Genomic DNA, 16421 nt, shown 5'->3' with positions numbered 1-16421 from the left:
CAGAGCCCTCCAAGTACAGCAGAGTATTGATGGACAGTTGGTAGCTTGCGGGGGGAGGCAGGGTCAGTTGTCCTCAAGGATGTGACCCTGGCTGTTTTCCCACTCGCCGGTGGATGGTCTCACCCTCGGAGCAATAAGGGCAGCACAAAAGGAACTGGTCCTTTTTAAATAAGATGATACAAAATTAGAGAGGCAGGAAATTGGGGGTGGATCCAGGAGTAGTTAGGGGGTAGGTAAGGGAAGTGGACATGATCAAAATGCACTGAATGGAATCCTCAAAGAATTAATAAAAATATTCTTAAAACAGCAGTATCTTCACAATGGTAGCTAATATTTAACGGCTTCCTCCTTGGTCCTTACCTCTGCATCCTTTCAGTCTTCCTTCCTCTTCACTGTTTCTGTGTCCCACCCGGAAATAAATAATATCCTACGAAATGTAGGTTAAGAAGGCCAACCAACACTTCTTACGCCAGCCTGCAGGGGGTTCAGCCTCAACACTGTCACTGAGAACTTGATCTGATTGTGTTACTAAACCATTCTGTGCCTCAGTTTCCTTACTTATACCACTGGGCTAATAACAGACATTACTGTGATGATAATTCACATAACAGCACTAATGCAAAGGACAGGTCCCAGGACTGGGCACATACAACACAAAGGCATTCAGACTCTGTTACCATAAGAGTTGTGGCTGCTGTCCATGTCTTGCAGATCAAGATTAATGGTATTGCTTGTCTCTAAGACCACTAATGGGTCCCCACAATGCCGGCAGGGTGCATCCCAGCACAGATAGCCAACTAGAACACATCCCCACACAACAGCTGAGGGTGGCCACACCCTGTCACAACTGTGCCTCTGTCTTTCCTCACCCTGAGAACCCTTCTGCGTTTATTTCCAACTGCACCTCCTCCAAGCACTTTCCCTTTCTACATCCCTGCTTCCCGTGTTGCCTTCTCCACTCAGTCCAACCACGCTCACAGCCCAACGTATCTGGCTTCGTCCTGGGCACATGAAACCACCTGTCCTACTTTAATCCCCACCCAAATCAGGCCCTGTATTACTCTTAATAGTGCATAGGTCTGGTAAGGGTAAGATGGCAGAACTAAACTGGAACCTCCTACTCGGGCACTGTGCTGCAATGCGTGTTCTCAGGAAGTGGCTCACTCACTCAAATCCCAGCCCAGGCACATTTTCTTCCTCCTTAAGGAATCCAGCCCTTCGCCTCCTCCCATGCTCTGATCTTTCCTGTCCAGATGGCTGATGTATATAGCAAACACGTTATTTTTGCTGTCCTAGCAGAAACTCTGAGCCACAGGTATTCACTGTCATTGGGATCCAGTGTAATGCGAACAGATGTAATCACAATTGTTCACAAAATGAAACCATAAAGTAACGATCTGGATTTTCATGCACTGCTCTTAGATACCAATCTCATTTCTTCCCAGATATACCTCAGGAGTCTTCTCAAATAGGCTATAAATTTCTTACAGACAAAGACCGTGTCTTATATTCCTCTGGGTCTGGCAAACTTCTGGGGCAAGACAGACACCCCAAAATTCCTTTTGAGTCATAATCTGTCTACTAAGCAGGCCCAGCAGATCGCTGAAGATGCACAGGACAAAAGGCTACGAAGCCGAAATCCCCCGTCACCATCGCACAACAAAGAGAACGCCGAGTCCCGGTTCCCAATTGTCAGGATCCAGAAGCAAACTAGGTTTGATGGCCTCGCTATAATGCTTAATACGCTACAAATTTGGCATCTGTTCCAGAAGAGACTGTGTGTCAGGAACTCAGAAAATGTTCTCTTGGTTATATAGGCAGTTTCAAGTCTGTCTCCTCCATTAAATACATCCAGGGTAGGGAAAAACGCATCTTTAAATGCATGAAACATGAGCCAGACTTGACACCCATCTATCAGGGCAGCTTTAAGGATAATAAAACCAGAACTGCCATTATAAGGAGAGAGAGAGCTTGATGACCCACTAGAGATTTCTTCCAATCTAAACGATTCTATAAATTCCCCTAAAATCATAAAAAAGGCAGATTAAGGATTCATGTAGGTATCTGCACTATAAATACAAATTAATTTCTGCTCCGGCTGCAATTTTTCTCCTCCTTGTGAGAAGCACTTCCATCCTGGAGATATTTTGGGTGAAATACCAACCAACAGAGGAGCTGAAGACAGTTAGGGCTCCCCCAGGTCCTTGTACACAACTATTTTCTTCTAATTTCCCAAATAAATCTGTATCTTGAAATAAACTGAATTGAATCTTGCTGCTGTCCAAAAACATTTATCATGGAAAATTTGTTTTGTTTGGGGAGTAAGACATAATTGTACACAAACCCAATAAGAAGCTAAACAGTCCACTGAGGAACTCATTCCTGAAAATGTCTGGACTCTGAGTAATCTATTTATTCCCCTTTTCAGTTACTGGTCATATTTTTGCTATTTGTTTTTGCAGAAAATTCCTGTTTGAACACTGCTTTTGCAAAACCCTTGGACAATTTCTGAGGCCAAAAATTATTGTTATGCCTCTCACCCGAGTTTATGAATCTCCATTCAAACTGATCCTGACAGAAGTAGATAATAAATTTTTGGGGTTTTCTTCTTAGCATCCTCACACATACTATATAGCTCAGCAACTAGAAATACAAAAGAAAATAGTAATTGGTAACATTTTTTTAATGATTGATCTGTCAACTATTGGAGCTTTACCTCACATGTTTTCTCTGATCCAATATGGAGTCAGAGACCAAAATAGAAATGAACAAATGGGTTGTAGATCACATTTCCAAATGTGTGTGTGGGAAGCTTTGCTCACTTATGACATCACAGCTGTTTCTCCTATAAAAAGAACCATGTCCTGTGGCAAACTATAATTTCCCAAATAAAGGGAATAAAAGATGAAAGGAAAGAAAAACATGTCAGCAACAGAATCCAATGATATCAACCAGATGCCAGGCATATTAAAATGCAATACCCAAAAAAAAGTTAAGAAAAAAATAAAACTTGTACCACAAGTGTTTTAATTGGAGATGCCTAAATACAAAGTGTTTCTGCTGAAAGTCACCAAAGAAAGGAGCCAGTGGCAGGGTCTATCCACTAAATAAGAGTCACTTCTATCCACGGTCCTGAAAACCCCCATGTTTACTCTAGACTTTGCCATGTGATTTGTGTTGTCCAATAGGACATTAGCAAACATGACACAAATGAAAACTCAAAAGTCACTCAGACATGTAGGTTTGAGCCATCTTCTTGTTTCTGGAAACCTTGAGGCCATGACCATGAAAATCAGCCTCCGCCAGCCTGATGGGGACTTGACGCTCATGGTCATTCCCATCACCCTAGCCAACTGCCAGTGCCAACCACTGGACATGTGGGGTGATGCATGAGGACCACTCAGCTGCTGCCCAAGGCAGCAGGCTTCAAAAACATGAATGAGAACAGAAGAATCCAGCTGAGCCCAGCCCAAATTGCCAGCTGACAGAGTCGCATTTTGTAAAATGATTGCTGCTCTAAGCCAAGGGGCTGTGGAACGGTCTGCTGCACAGGGTAAGCTAACTGATATGAGGTCATCACAGGACACTATCTCATGAGCACAGTATGAATGGGCTACCCTTCCCCTGCCTGATTCACGGATGGGTCTGAGCAGCTATTCCTGAAAGGAAGACCACACACGAAACACTGAGCTATGCACTAAGCTCTTTATAAAGCGCTGCTTTGGAAGCCCTTCTGGAGTCTAACTCTAAAGCGCAGTGCCATGGTAATACCCATCAACACGTGCAAACTACAAACACAGAGCTGCTTGTACAAGACAACCTTCTTTACGCTACACAGGGCCCTTGTGTGAAAGATAGCACTGCCCTCTCTGCTTAACAACCTAAGCACTGAAGCATAGGGTGACTAAACACACTGTGAGCAAGCTGGGACTCACAGCATGATCTGCTCAGCAGCCCGATCTCTACCTCACCTCTGCTTTTACCTGATACTACCTGGAGGAGGCCTCTCCTGCCCACTGGCCAGGGAAGTTGTCTAGCCCAAAAAGGCTACTCTTTCTCCCCTGGCTCTTAGATGGCCAAGAAAAGACGACTCAAGGAAACTGAGAGGAAATAGAGATGCTGCAGTAGGCAGAAGCAAGAGAGCTTCAGCATGTGGCTAAGGAGTATTTTCCACACACTGCCAACCCACCCACTGTAAATAGGTGGTCAGCCAATGAGCAACTGCCCACTTCCTACTCGTTAGAAGGTAAGGGTCAGGGGAGATGTCATTCCTTTCTTCCTGTGAGCATTGGCGATGACGCTGCATGGAGGGCTGACAATCCCAGCTATTGCTCATTTAACATATGTAAACCCTCTAGTAATCAAACTTCTAGACTCTTCTAGACCACTGTTTCCTGGGTTTCTGGTGATTTAAAATAACTAATTCTTAAAATGAGGTGAAAATGTGGATAAAGGCAAGAAGAGTTCAGTGAACAGGGCTCCCTCTGAGAGCACTACGTTTCAAAATGCAAGGTAAACAAGACCCTTGCTAACCAAACCAGAGACAGAAACAACCAGTCGTTGGTGTGACTGTCTCCGTGGATTACAAGTGTTTAAGGGCCTTACAGTTTAGGGCATAAACTGGTTTTTAACTCCTCTCTGCCTAATGGAGCCTAACAGAGCCAATATCTTCTTAAGAAACAACTGACACGACAGGGAATTGTTCCTGGCCCATTTATGGAGAAGCAGTGAGAAGGAATATGAGAGGTGTTTGATAATTGAACACATGAAACATGCCTAGGCGAGTGGGAAGAGACACAGGTGGCAAAACTATGCACCTCCAATGATGCTGAACAGGCCTGTAAGAAAATCTCCCAACATCTGCATATTAAACACTTGCTCTCTACAGCCAGGCTGAGAGGCGGTGACAGCCTGCAATGCCTCCCTTTCCATAGGGCTGCCAGCCTTGGAGGAACTGGCTTCTGAGGGTAGATAAATATCTCTGCGCCAACGTTCCCTGATCCATTGAACAGAATCGCCGCAAGGATCCGGAAATGAAATAGTGGCTCCTGGGTTGTAAATTTCTTCAACCTATATAATTCCCCTCAACTCTCAGGAACAGCAGCAGGCATATCAATTTAAGTTTTAGGATTAAACACACACAGACACACACATACACACACACACACACACGGACACACAGAAACACTCACTCACGCACACATAGGGCTCACAGTGAGTAAAGGTGCTTGGTAAACAAGCCTGAGTACCAGAGTTTGACCCCTGGAATGTATCTATAGAAAGATGGAAGGTAAAAACCTCCTCCACAAAGTCGTTCTCTGGCAAAAACAAAGGTGTTCTAAAGACATCCTTGCAACACGCAATTTAACTATAAGACTGCTGAAGTAATAGACTCCAAGAAAAGGGAAATTCCCTGCAGAAATCTCATGCTGAGAGAAGGCTGGGGATCCTGGTGCCGGTTGGAGGGGCAACACAACTCTAACAACTTGTCAGGCCACTTTCATGGTGAGCCTGAAGCCCAGACAATGACAACAACAGGACAAGAGCGGCAAGGCCACACCCTGACTAGAACTCTTAGGTGTGTGTATCCCTGGCCCTCTGGTTAAACTTTAATCTTATTTTCAAGATCCCAAAGGTAGGCTGAGCGGGGAGGAGTCGCTGGAGCTCTTTCTCCCTCTTCCCAACGTGGCTGCACTGACTAAATCTCCCTTTTCTCTGTTTTACTATTAGTGTGGCTGTTTCCATTTGGCTCAACTTGATTTCTTGACAAACAGACCGTGACCCCCAGGTTTGCTAACAGTGCCATTTGAGGATTGCTGAAATTTTAGGGTATGGAGCCTAGCTTCTTGTTCTCCTCCTATAGAGGGGCACGTACAGCCTGTACAATAAAGTGGGAACCCATCAAAAGTCCAAAGAAGAGGTCGTAAATAAACAGGACACTGTGGAAAGCTGGGGAGACACTCAGAGCCATTACTAAGACTTCTAACATCCTCTGCGCAGACCAGCAAGGCTCCAAACAAGCTGTGTCTCTTTCATCCTAGTCTTTCCTCCTCTCTTTCTATTCAAGAACACACACCTACCAACCAGGTGGTTCCATTCACATACCTCCTCTCAGCGTTACCCCACCTTGGTCTCTCTAGTGAGAGATCATCATTTCCGCTCAATCATTTCAGTTCAGCGCTAGGGTAGGCTGGTTTACACACTAACAGATCCAGCAATCGTTAGGTTTAGTGTAGGCTATACCACCAGGCACTAGGGCACAGCACAGTATTAGAATTCAGCCCTCCAAATCTTAAAGCAGTAGTTAAATAATTGAACAATTACTTGGAATGGGGGGCAGGCAGGAACTCATCCCAGAAATGAAATGTTTAGTGATGTGGAGGCAATGGAGAAGAGCGGATAGAGGCTGTGTTCTGAATTCCAATAGCTAAGGTCTATAAGAGGGGTCAGGTGGTAAGTGCTAGAGAACGGTCTTCTGAGCCATTCGGTCTCCCTCACAACTGCTCAACCATACCTTGACAGCAAAAGGACAGCGACAGTCAATATGTAAATAGTGCATATCAATAAAGCTTGATTTCTGGACACCAAGTCCTGAATTTCAAAACATTTTCTGTGTGATCATAAGAGTGTTATTCTTTGGGGGCGGTTTCCTAGCTATTTAAATAAATGAACAGCATTCTATGTGAGGGCCATATAGAAACAGGTCAGACGCGGCCCACTTCATGACCTTACTTCCCAGACTTTGGGTTATAATCAGAGCTCTGACATTTCTGAGCAGTAAACGCTTGGCCGGGTTTTGTTTTCCCTCCCGTGCAGGCTCATGGCCAAGTTCCCGTGCCTCCCCTATGGAATAAAGGCAGCAGCATATACCTTGTCTGAGTCTGCTGTGATGCAGCCACACAGAACGGTCAGCACAGGTGGCTAGACACCAGCTCAGCACTCAGGAAACGTGAGCGGGGCCTGTTAGATCTCGCTGCTCCTCAAAACTCTCCGTAGCTTTGGCCAAATCTACCCAGGCTACCAACAAATAAGACCAAATATCATCATGTCTCCATCAACAAAGAGACACTTGAGACTTCTCCCACTAGCCTGGGCAGTTTGCTGGCCCAGCAATACTCCTCAAGCCCTGGAGAGCTCTGAAATGCAGCATTTCTGTGAGGCTCTCTGGGAGTGCCAGGGCTGCTGAGCTGGCCCTGGGATTGTGCCTAGAGTAGCATTTCCTCAGATGCTAGGACAAACATGAGCTTGCTCCATGAGTGCCCAGGGTGGTCTGTACAAGGTGCCCATGATGGGCCTACATTGCACGCCATGGTATAACTACACATTTCACGAGATTCTAGTCATGTGGCCTTGGGAAAAGTCTTAACCTTTCTGTGTCTTGTCGTTTCTCCTCTGTGACAGGAAATGATACTAGCTCTGCTTGGCTTATGATGACAATTGAAGGGTTAGACACACACAAGCATCCCCTTGGCATCTGACTATTTGGTAAATGCCTCATAAATGTGGGATGGTCTTTGGGTCACACACACACACACACACACACACACACACACACACACACAAAATGCAGACTCTTTGATGATCTGAAAACGGGCACATGAGCCTTGTCGCCCTATATAACAAGAGATTTGTGCAGAACTGTCCACACCCTCCTCTCATTCCAGACAATTTACAGTTAAGTAAACTAGACTTCTGACCAGTCTACCATAGAATTAAATAAAGAGAAAGTTCACCCTGAAGGGGCAGGACCTACGTGTCAGCAGAAGAAACAGGGACTTCCAACTCAGTTCCTGATATATGTATCTGAGACCATGGCCACTCCCTGGGCTTCTACGCACATGTGAAAGAACATGTGTGACTTCCTAAAGCAAGACACATCTGAGCTCCTCCAACCTGGCGGCCTCACCTGCGTTATTACAGAAAAGTCGGTGTTCACTGGTGTATCGAGCCATCCTGACACATAAATGACATACTTCTGGTAGGCCATCACAACCGCTACACTTCAGGGGAGGAACCTCATCATTCTTATCTGTATAATGGGTCCTCTGGGTAAGATAACTCAGGGAGAACGTTCTAGAAGGTCAACTTTATTTTTATTCAAAATGTTAGCACTCCTCAGGTGAATCACCCATCATTTTGTCCCTGCTACCCGGCATGCAGTTCATTAAAGTCTCTGGGAAAGGAAAGTATGCCTGACATACTATGAACATTCAGAAAGGGAAGCCTGTGATTAGAACAAAATTGAGACTCCATCTTTAAAGTGTGTTCTTGTTGTCTGGCTACCTGGATAGTCACTGAAATGGCAGCCAGTGGAACCCAGGGAAAGACCCAGAGAGAACTTGATTGGCAGGTTCCACTGCTGGCTCCAAAGCTGTATGGGCAACTTACAACTGAGATGAATTGCTAAGGGGCCAAGGGCCCCAGGTTCAGGGTGGTGATGGTCTCTAGGACCTACCAGAAAACCAGATCCCAGGCAGCCAGCACTTTTGGTACCCAAGTCCTGCCCACTTAACATCCTGAAATCCATAATTTTGAGCTGACATGCCTGACACACTGGGATGTCTCTCAGTTCCTGAAACACTCTGGCAGCACCTAACTCTCGCTTCTAATACAGACTCAGCTTTTCTGCCTCCAGCCAGGGTTCCTCTAATGATACACTGGAGATATCAAAGGCCTTTCAACCAAGGAGGAGCAGTGAACAAGTGCCCAGCCTCCCTCACCTGGGGCGCTGTTCTGTCAGGAGCCACTGGGACTCCCACCCCGCTCCCTCCTGTCCTCCAGTGGCTCTTCCTCTTCTCCTTCTCCCTCTCCTGCTCTGTTACCCAGGCTTCCAATAGCTTCCTTCCAGAATACTGCAGTCCAGACTCCGTCTCAGTGTCTGATTTGAGGCACAGCCTGAAATCCCTGCCTACTCCAAAGCACATCCAAGTCCCATTGCATCCTGTTAAGAACTGCAGCTCTCATCACAACAGGCTACAAGCACAGGACTGAGAGGTCTTTTGACAGCAGGATGGAGGAACGAAGCTTCCCCTGGCCACGGTGGACCCTCAAACACAGGGTGATTGCACTGCCCAGTGTGAGAGGGTGGAAAGCATCCTTGCAGGTCTTTCCAGTGCTTCAGGAGATCCTTTTCTGGTTTTGGAAGGTTCATAAAACCAAGCAAGAATCACTGTCAAAAGGGAAGGGAGCTTTTAAGAAGGATTCTCTTTCATGGAGCCCACCCACCCTGCACCTGAAAATGTTCTGCACCTCCCTGGCCGCTAGAGCCCAGGATGACTCAGCTGGCTGGCCTCCAAGTGCCCACACCACCACACCACTGCAGCCTGCTACCTCTCCTCTTCCCTCACCTACTTGCTTCCTTTTAAATCTTGGGCTCTGCATTTTCATAAAGGAACCACATCAGCAAATGTGATTAATGAGATCAAAACAAGTAAAGCCGGCCCTGTGACTGTCTTCCTTCATTTCTCCTTCCTCCCCAGGTGCTGAAGCTGGAGGTTACAAACCACCCATATGCCTGTCAACAGTGTTAGGCAGGCTTTGCTTTGCTTTGTGTTTGTTATTTTAGTATTTTTTTTTAATTTTATGTGCATTTAATTTTTATGCTTTGCCTGCACATATATTAAGTGTACCGTGTATGGGCAGTGCCCATAGAAGCTGGAAAAGAAGGGCCATTTGTGGTGGCGCACGCCTTTAACCCCAGCACTCCAGAGGCGGAGGCAGGCGAATCCCTGTGAGTTCAAGGCCAGCCTGGTCTACGAGGTGAGTCCAGGACAGCCAGGGACGCACACAGAGAAACCCTGTCTCAAAAACACACACACAAAAAAAGCTAGAAAAGTGCATTGGATCCTCTGGAAGTAGTGTTACAGGTGGTTGTTGGCCGCCACATGGTTGCTGGGAATCAAACCTAGGTCACTGGGAATCAAACCTAGGTCCACTAGAAGAGTAGCCAGTGCTCTTAACCACTGAGCCATCTCTCCAGACTTGGTTTTGAAAGGCTTATTAGGCATTCTTTAGGCTTGCTAATGAGTAATACTCAACATACCAAACACATTTCTAGTCATTCTTGAAAAATGAAATGACATGCATGCCTGGATTTGACTGAATTCTTATAGCTGCTTCCTAGAGATGGGACCCACTGTGCCCTGGGCCCCAGCACTCCCTTTAGCTTCTGACTCCAAGAGTAACAACAATGGGCATTTCTGATCCTAATATGCAAAGCTCACTTCACTGCTTCTAATTTCTTGCCTGGCCCTGAAAATAACGGTATTTAAGCACTTGGGGTGGAATCCCAGCTGTTCTAAGGAATCCTTATGCTTGCAAGTGCCTCCAGCAAAAGGTTAAGCTTCCTATACTTACACCACCTTGCCTTATGCTCATTATTTATTTGGAATGCATCATGATGATGATGATGATGATGATGATGATGATGATGTAATGACAGCAATCACCGTACACATGCTAGCCTGATCCCACAGATGTGCTCAAAGAAAACAGTCATTATTCCTATGGGTTGGGGAAGTTCAGGGACTGAGTGGAGTAACACATGCAGTTATGTTTCAATTGTGCATGCTTCTTTGAATGGGAGAGAAGCCTGGTAGACAATAGCAAGTATGTCTTCCATTCTATGACTAAGTTTTCAATTTTGGCAAGAGTGTATACTTCTCCATCTTCCCACCAAACTGCAACTTAAGGCTCAAGAACTATTGTCAACTAGACCCACAACACAGGGTGGACTTTGAGCACACCCATGAGAGTTACAAAGGTAACACAGAGAGAGCCATAAGCCAAAAGTAAATTCCAAACCCGTGCAACGTTAATAAGACAGTGTCAGGACAATAGGAAGAATAGATCCCTATCCTATTGGCCCAAGATCAGAACTCAATGTCTATAAGACGTGTGACTTCTTGGATGACCACCATTCTTTCTGCATACATCATACATAATACAGCTATTAGTAGGGATGATGCTAGGGGTATGATCCTCAACAGGCAGGCACAGAAAGCACCTTTGGAAGAAAAACAAATGCCTTTGTAGAGCTTACAGCCCAACAGAAAAGTGTCAAAATGCACAATGATGGGCTTGTGGAGGGGGCAATTCTATCCAAAAAGTACTTTCTGTATAAACATGAGTCTAATCCCTAGAACTTACATGAGAGTGTCAAGTGTTGCAGCATATGAATATAATCCCAGTACAGAGAAAGTAGAGACAGAATCCTTGGAGCTCTCTAGCCAGCCATCCTGCCCTACTCAGTAAGTCTAGGCCAACGAAAGACCCCTTATGAGGACACAAGGTAGACAGAGCCTGAGAGACAATAACTAAAGTTGACCCCTGACCTCCACAGATACCTGCATACACATGTGCATTGGCACACATGAATACACATGCAAGCACATACACAAAAGCTTACTCCCAATACTTGAAAGTGCTATTACAGGCTGTTTAGGATAAATAAGTTATACAAGTTGTTAGCTGATCAAATCATGGTCATGTCAATCACTAGTCTACTTTTATCACAAGAATATACATCTTAGGTGCAGCAGATAGATATGGTTCTATAGAAAGACAAGGTAGGATAGTTAGATAAGGTCTTCAAAACCCTCAGAGACATGCAGAACACGGTACTTTAAAATGTTTTTATTATTTTAAAGATTCACTGACAATGAGACAGGTTAACTCCTGGCAACATCCAGCCTACCTCAAAGAGGATGATGACCATTAAAGAATCTCCTTATGGAGATGGCTTCAAATGTGGCAAACCAGCCAGTGGGCAAAATGCCCTTTCTCTCACAGACAGAATTCTGCCTAAAAAAAAGGGCAAGCTTGGGTGCAGGCAGAGTGGATGGCCAAATTCTACCAAAAACAGGGTAAGCAAGTCCTCAATAGCTCCTGCCTCACAAGTATGTCTGTCAGATATGTGGGGCCAGGAGGCTCAAGATGATGCTTCAACATTATAGAGAGTTTTGGGTGACTGTTTAGGCATCAAACTGTCCCTGTCATTTTCTTATTGTGCAAGCTGCTCACCTGCACCTCTTGTCTACTCAAGATAATTAATTTTATTCCTTCTCAAGTCACTGATGGAACTGAAGACCAGGTAGCTTAGTTTTACAATGAAGCTTAGCTGTTTAGGGGCTAAGATGATTTTAGGTCTAGATAGATGTTTTAAGTTGATAATGACAAGACGTGATGGAGATTGTTTTACATTCAGAATTTTAGACACACCAAGATAGGAAAGATGTTTTCTTCAAAGCTGTCAAATACAAATAGCCAAAACACTAAGCATGTAACATTTACATAATTCCTGACTGTATCATGGTTATTCTTGCTATAAGTAGTTGATTGTATATATGTGGAATAATATAAATGTAATGTAAATTTTTTAAAAAATTTTTTAAAGAAGAAAAAAAAAGTGTGTTTACAGAGTCCTTAACAGGAAGAGAAGTCAGAGAGATAAATAGGAAATGCCTTTCTTAAGAAACCCCTCAGTCTAGAAGGGAGGAAAAAACAGTCTTCCATTTTATCTGCTGCTTAGCAGCAGTGGAGCCTCTCCATCACATGACACAGAAAAATCGACACTTAAAAGTTATTCTGGGGCTCAAAAGAACTCAATCACAAATCTTCAAGATTGTAAAAAAATTCTTCTGTAAGTGCTGACAACTTCTCTAATAAGTTAATAAAACGCGTAAAACTAAGAGAACAACTAATCCTAAGATCATTCCATGCTTTGCCAACATATCAAGACTTGTTGTCTGGATACTTGACTGCTAAGAAACTTTGTAGCAGCCAATCATAAAAGACTAAATGAAAGATCGCTCCAAAAAAGTGAGATTTTGGAGGTCTATAAAAACTGCTTGATGACAGACATCAGTATTACTAATAAAACCATCAATGTTAATGATAACTGAACACTTTTCTCAACTTGGATGTCCGTTAGTACACTCAAGTCTGTGGGCAATTATTATTATTATTGCCTCAGATTTACAGATGAGGAAGAAAATAGTTGAGACTTCTATATTAGTTACCTTTTTGTTGCCTGTGATCATGACCAAAGCAACTTACAAAAGGAAGAGTTTATTTAGACTTATAGGCCCAGAAGGATAAGAGTCCAACAGGCTTGGTGGAAACTGGAAGGTGACATCTTCAACAGCAAGCACGCAACAGAAAGAGCAAACTGGAAAGTCACATCTTCAATGGCAAGCATGCAACAGAAAGAGCAAACTGGAAGGTGACATCTTCAAAGGCAAGCATGCAACAAAGATCAAACTGGAAGTGGGCTGAAGCTGCAAGCCCTCTCACTCCAAACAGCGCCACCAACTGGGGACCAAGTGTCAAATGCTTGGTCCTGTGGGCATTCCTCATTCAAACCAACACAATTCCTACTGACGATCATATATCATAAGTAATCGGAAATCCTGAACTCTAGTGTTTACAGAACACCAAACACTCTAAAGAAAGCAAAGCATGCTTTTGGCACAAAGCAGCCTGCATGCATGTGGTTTCCTCAAATATCAAAGTTCAAAGATGGCCTGTATTTGAAATAGTAAACAGTGACATGCGGCAACCATCCCTTAAGGGGACACTCATTGAGGAAGAGACATGGCTTTGAGAGGCCACAGAAGGACAAGGGTCTAGGCAGCTGTGAACTGGAAAGTTGTGACTGAGATCTCACCACATAAGAGTTACACCAAAAGCAAAAAGACAGAAAAAAATTCTCCCACCTTTGCCAGGAAGACCACAAATAACTCCATATCTCTTGGGCTGTTATTGGGGGAAAAAAAAAAAACATGGTTGCTCCAGGAATGGAAATCTACCAACCTCTTGTCACAAGTCTGGGATCCCAACACATGTCAACTAAACAGCCCAGAGAGTTCCAAGTTGAGAGCTTAACATAAAAACGCTACTCTAAACAAGTAACATTGCTTTGGGAACCTAACAGAGACAAATGTAGGCACACAGGTCCCCAGATAAATGACCTAAGTTCCATCTGTGGGTCCTACAGTGGAAGAAGAGAACCAGCTCTCAAGGGATGTCCCTAGACTGCCACACAATGCACATTCATGCCTGTACTCACACACATGTGAGGTACATACACACACACACACACACACACACACACATTCATCCTAAAAATATATAAGGATAAATACTGCAAAATAAGCAGATAGAAAGGAAACATAGTAAATACTAATAAACTAAATGTATCAGCCAAAACATAAACAGAGCCAGAAATTTTTTAACAGGGGATTTGCCTAAAATGCAAAGACCCTTCCCCAAAATTCAAAGATATAAAAATATAACTTTAAAGAACCCTGCTGGTAGGAATATGTTAATATTAGATGGATTTTTAGCATTCTAATGGGAGTTTCCATGTTAATATTAAAGAAATAGTTCCCCTGGAGAAGTCTAAAATTTATAGCCTTTTGCTCACCTTATGATCATATCAAAAATATATTTGAAGTTAAAAATAATCCAATGGTAAGAAGAGGTCAGGCTGGGTGTGGTAGCCCTCACCTTTAACCCCAGCACAAGAGAGGCAGAGGCAGGTGGATCTCTGTGAGGTCAGAACATGTAGAAGGTGCCTATATTTCCTAACCCCAGGGATCAGCTATTTCTAAATGATCACTTACACTGGAAGCTGGTGTTAGAGTCCAAAGAGCGTGTCTACTACAGTCCTCGGTGAAAAGGGAAAGATCAGAAGGAAAGTTTAACCTAAATATGCATGGATCTGAAGACCTTAAAGCGCACTCTTCATTCTCCTGAGAGGAAAAGTGGGGATCCTCCAGACTTATTCTCCGTGGAGGGATAATTCTTAGAGGAGAAAAGATTTACCAACTAAATAAAAATACTATGTGTAGCAAAACCTGTGGGAAGGAACTCGAGTGTCACTTAAAACATACTTTATGGACTCAAATGCTTGTATTAGAAAATAAAAGGGCAGTGGGTGTAGTTCAGTGACAGAAGTCTTGTCTCAAATATGCACGGTTCAGTCCTCAACACCAAAAAAGAGGAAAGATTAAATGAGAGATAAGAAGGGAGGGGGAAAAAAAGAAGGGAGGGAAGAGGAGAGATTGAGGACTGTGCATCTACTTTAATAAGGTAGCCAAACAGAGCAAACACAAAGTATGCAGGAGGAAGGAAGGAACAAGGTTAAGTGCCCAGAGGCTGGAGAGGTGTCTCAGTGGTCAGGAACCCCTACTGCTCTCGTGGAAGACCAAAGTTTGGTTCCCAGCTCCCACATCAGGGGGCTTACAATTGCCTGTAACTCCAGTTCTAGGGGATCGGAGCCTTCTGGTCCCCACAGGCAGGTGGTGCGCATAAACTCATACAGGCACACACACACACACACACACACACACACACACACACACACACACACACACATACACGGCACCCGATACAGTATAGAACAAACTCCATATACAATACAAAACAAATTATTTTTAAAAACTGAGTTATGATACAACATAAAAATTGATTCTCTTTAAATTTTATAAAGTGGCAGTAATAACAGAACAGACAAGAGGAAAGTGTGTGTTCTGCCTGGCTGGAATCCCAAGCCTTGGCTCCCCAGCTGCCTGGCCTGGGGAGGGTACACTATAATGGCATTTTTTTTTTTTTTTAGGGTCACAGCTCACACTCTGGTGAGTCCTTAATGCCTGTGCTCTTAATTGGCTACCCTTGCAAGATCCCCAAGTGAGGTATGTCCCCTTAATAAGAGCTGGCACTACTACCCCCGCTTGGCAGAGGGGGGAACCAATGTTCGAAAAATGTCTGTGATTCTTCCCAACCCCTCGAACCATCAACGGCCAGTGACAAGTGCTTCCTTGCTCCAGAGCCTGCCTTCTCCATCACCATGGTCATCTCCAAGGGAGGAGGAGAACACTGTGGCCACTCTAAGGCGGTGATGTCCATACGGCTGCGTGCGGTACTCTCCAGCCGACTTTAAGGAAAACACATCTGAGGTCAAATACAAAGGACAAGGGGACAAAGGGGCTCCTCTTGCACATGCGTAGAAATTCCTACCCCTATCGATGGCCACCCAATAGTTAAAGTCACAGGCTTTGGAACTGATATTTACTATGAACTGAGTATAATGGTAAGCTCTTTCAGTGCCTGCAGCACCCATTTTCATGGGCTTTATTGTTGTCCTTAATATAGACTGAGAACCTCAGGTGCAGAGAAATCATGATCAAATAGCCGCAAGCCAGCAGAAGCAAAAATGCCAATCCAGGCCACCTGATGCCAGCATTGCCACCCTTACCTCATTCTTAAATATCCAGGCCCCAGCCACAGCAATGACTGATTAAATGCCAGACTTCACTTCCTAAAGTTCTCAGAGCCAGGATAGGGAGACGGCTCTGGGGTTAAGAGCTCTTACTATCCAAGTGTGAGGGCTTAGGTTTGAACCCTCAGCACCCATGTAA

General features: G+C 44.3%; 1 protein-coding gene across 1 annotated transcript in view; it reads right to left on the bottom strand.

Moving 5' to 3' along the window:
• The window catches only part of Cfap58 (cilia and flagella associated protein 58), a 95600-nt gene that overhangs the window by 26776 nt on the left and 52403 nt on the right, over nucleotides 1-16421 (bottom strand). The gene's annotated exons all lie outside the window — the stretch shown is intronic.

Source organism: Acomys russatus, chromosome 5 (genome assembly GCF_903995435.1).
Source record: "Acomys russatus chromosome 5, mAcoRus1.1, whole genome shotgun sequence".
Classification (NCBI taxonomy): Eukaryota; Metazoa; Chordata; class Mammalia; order Rodentia; family Muridae; genus Acomys; species Acomys russatus.
This window is presented reverse-complemented; position numbering and strand designations above follow the sequence as displayed.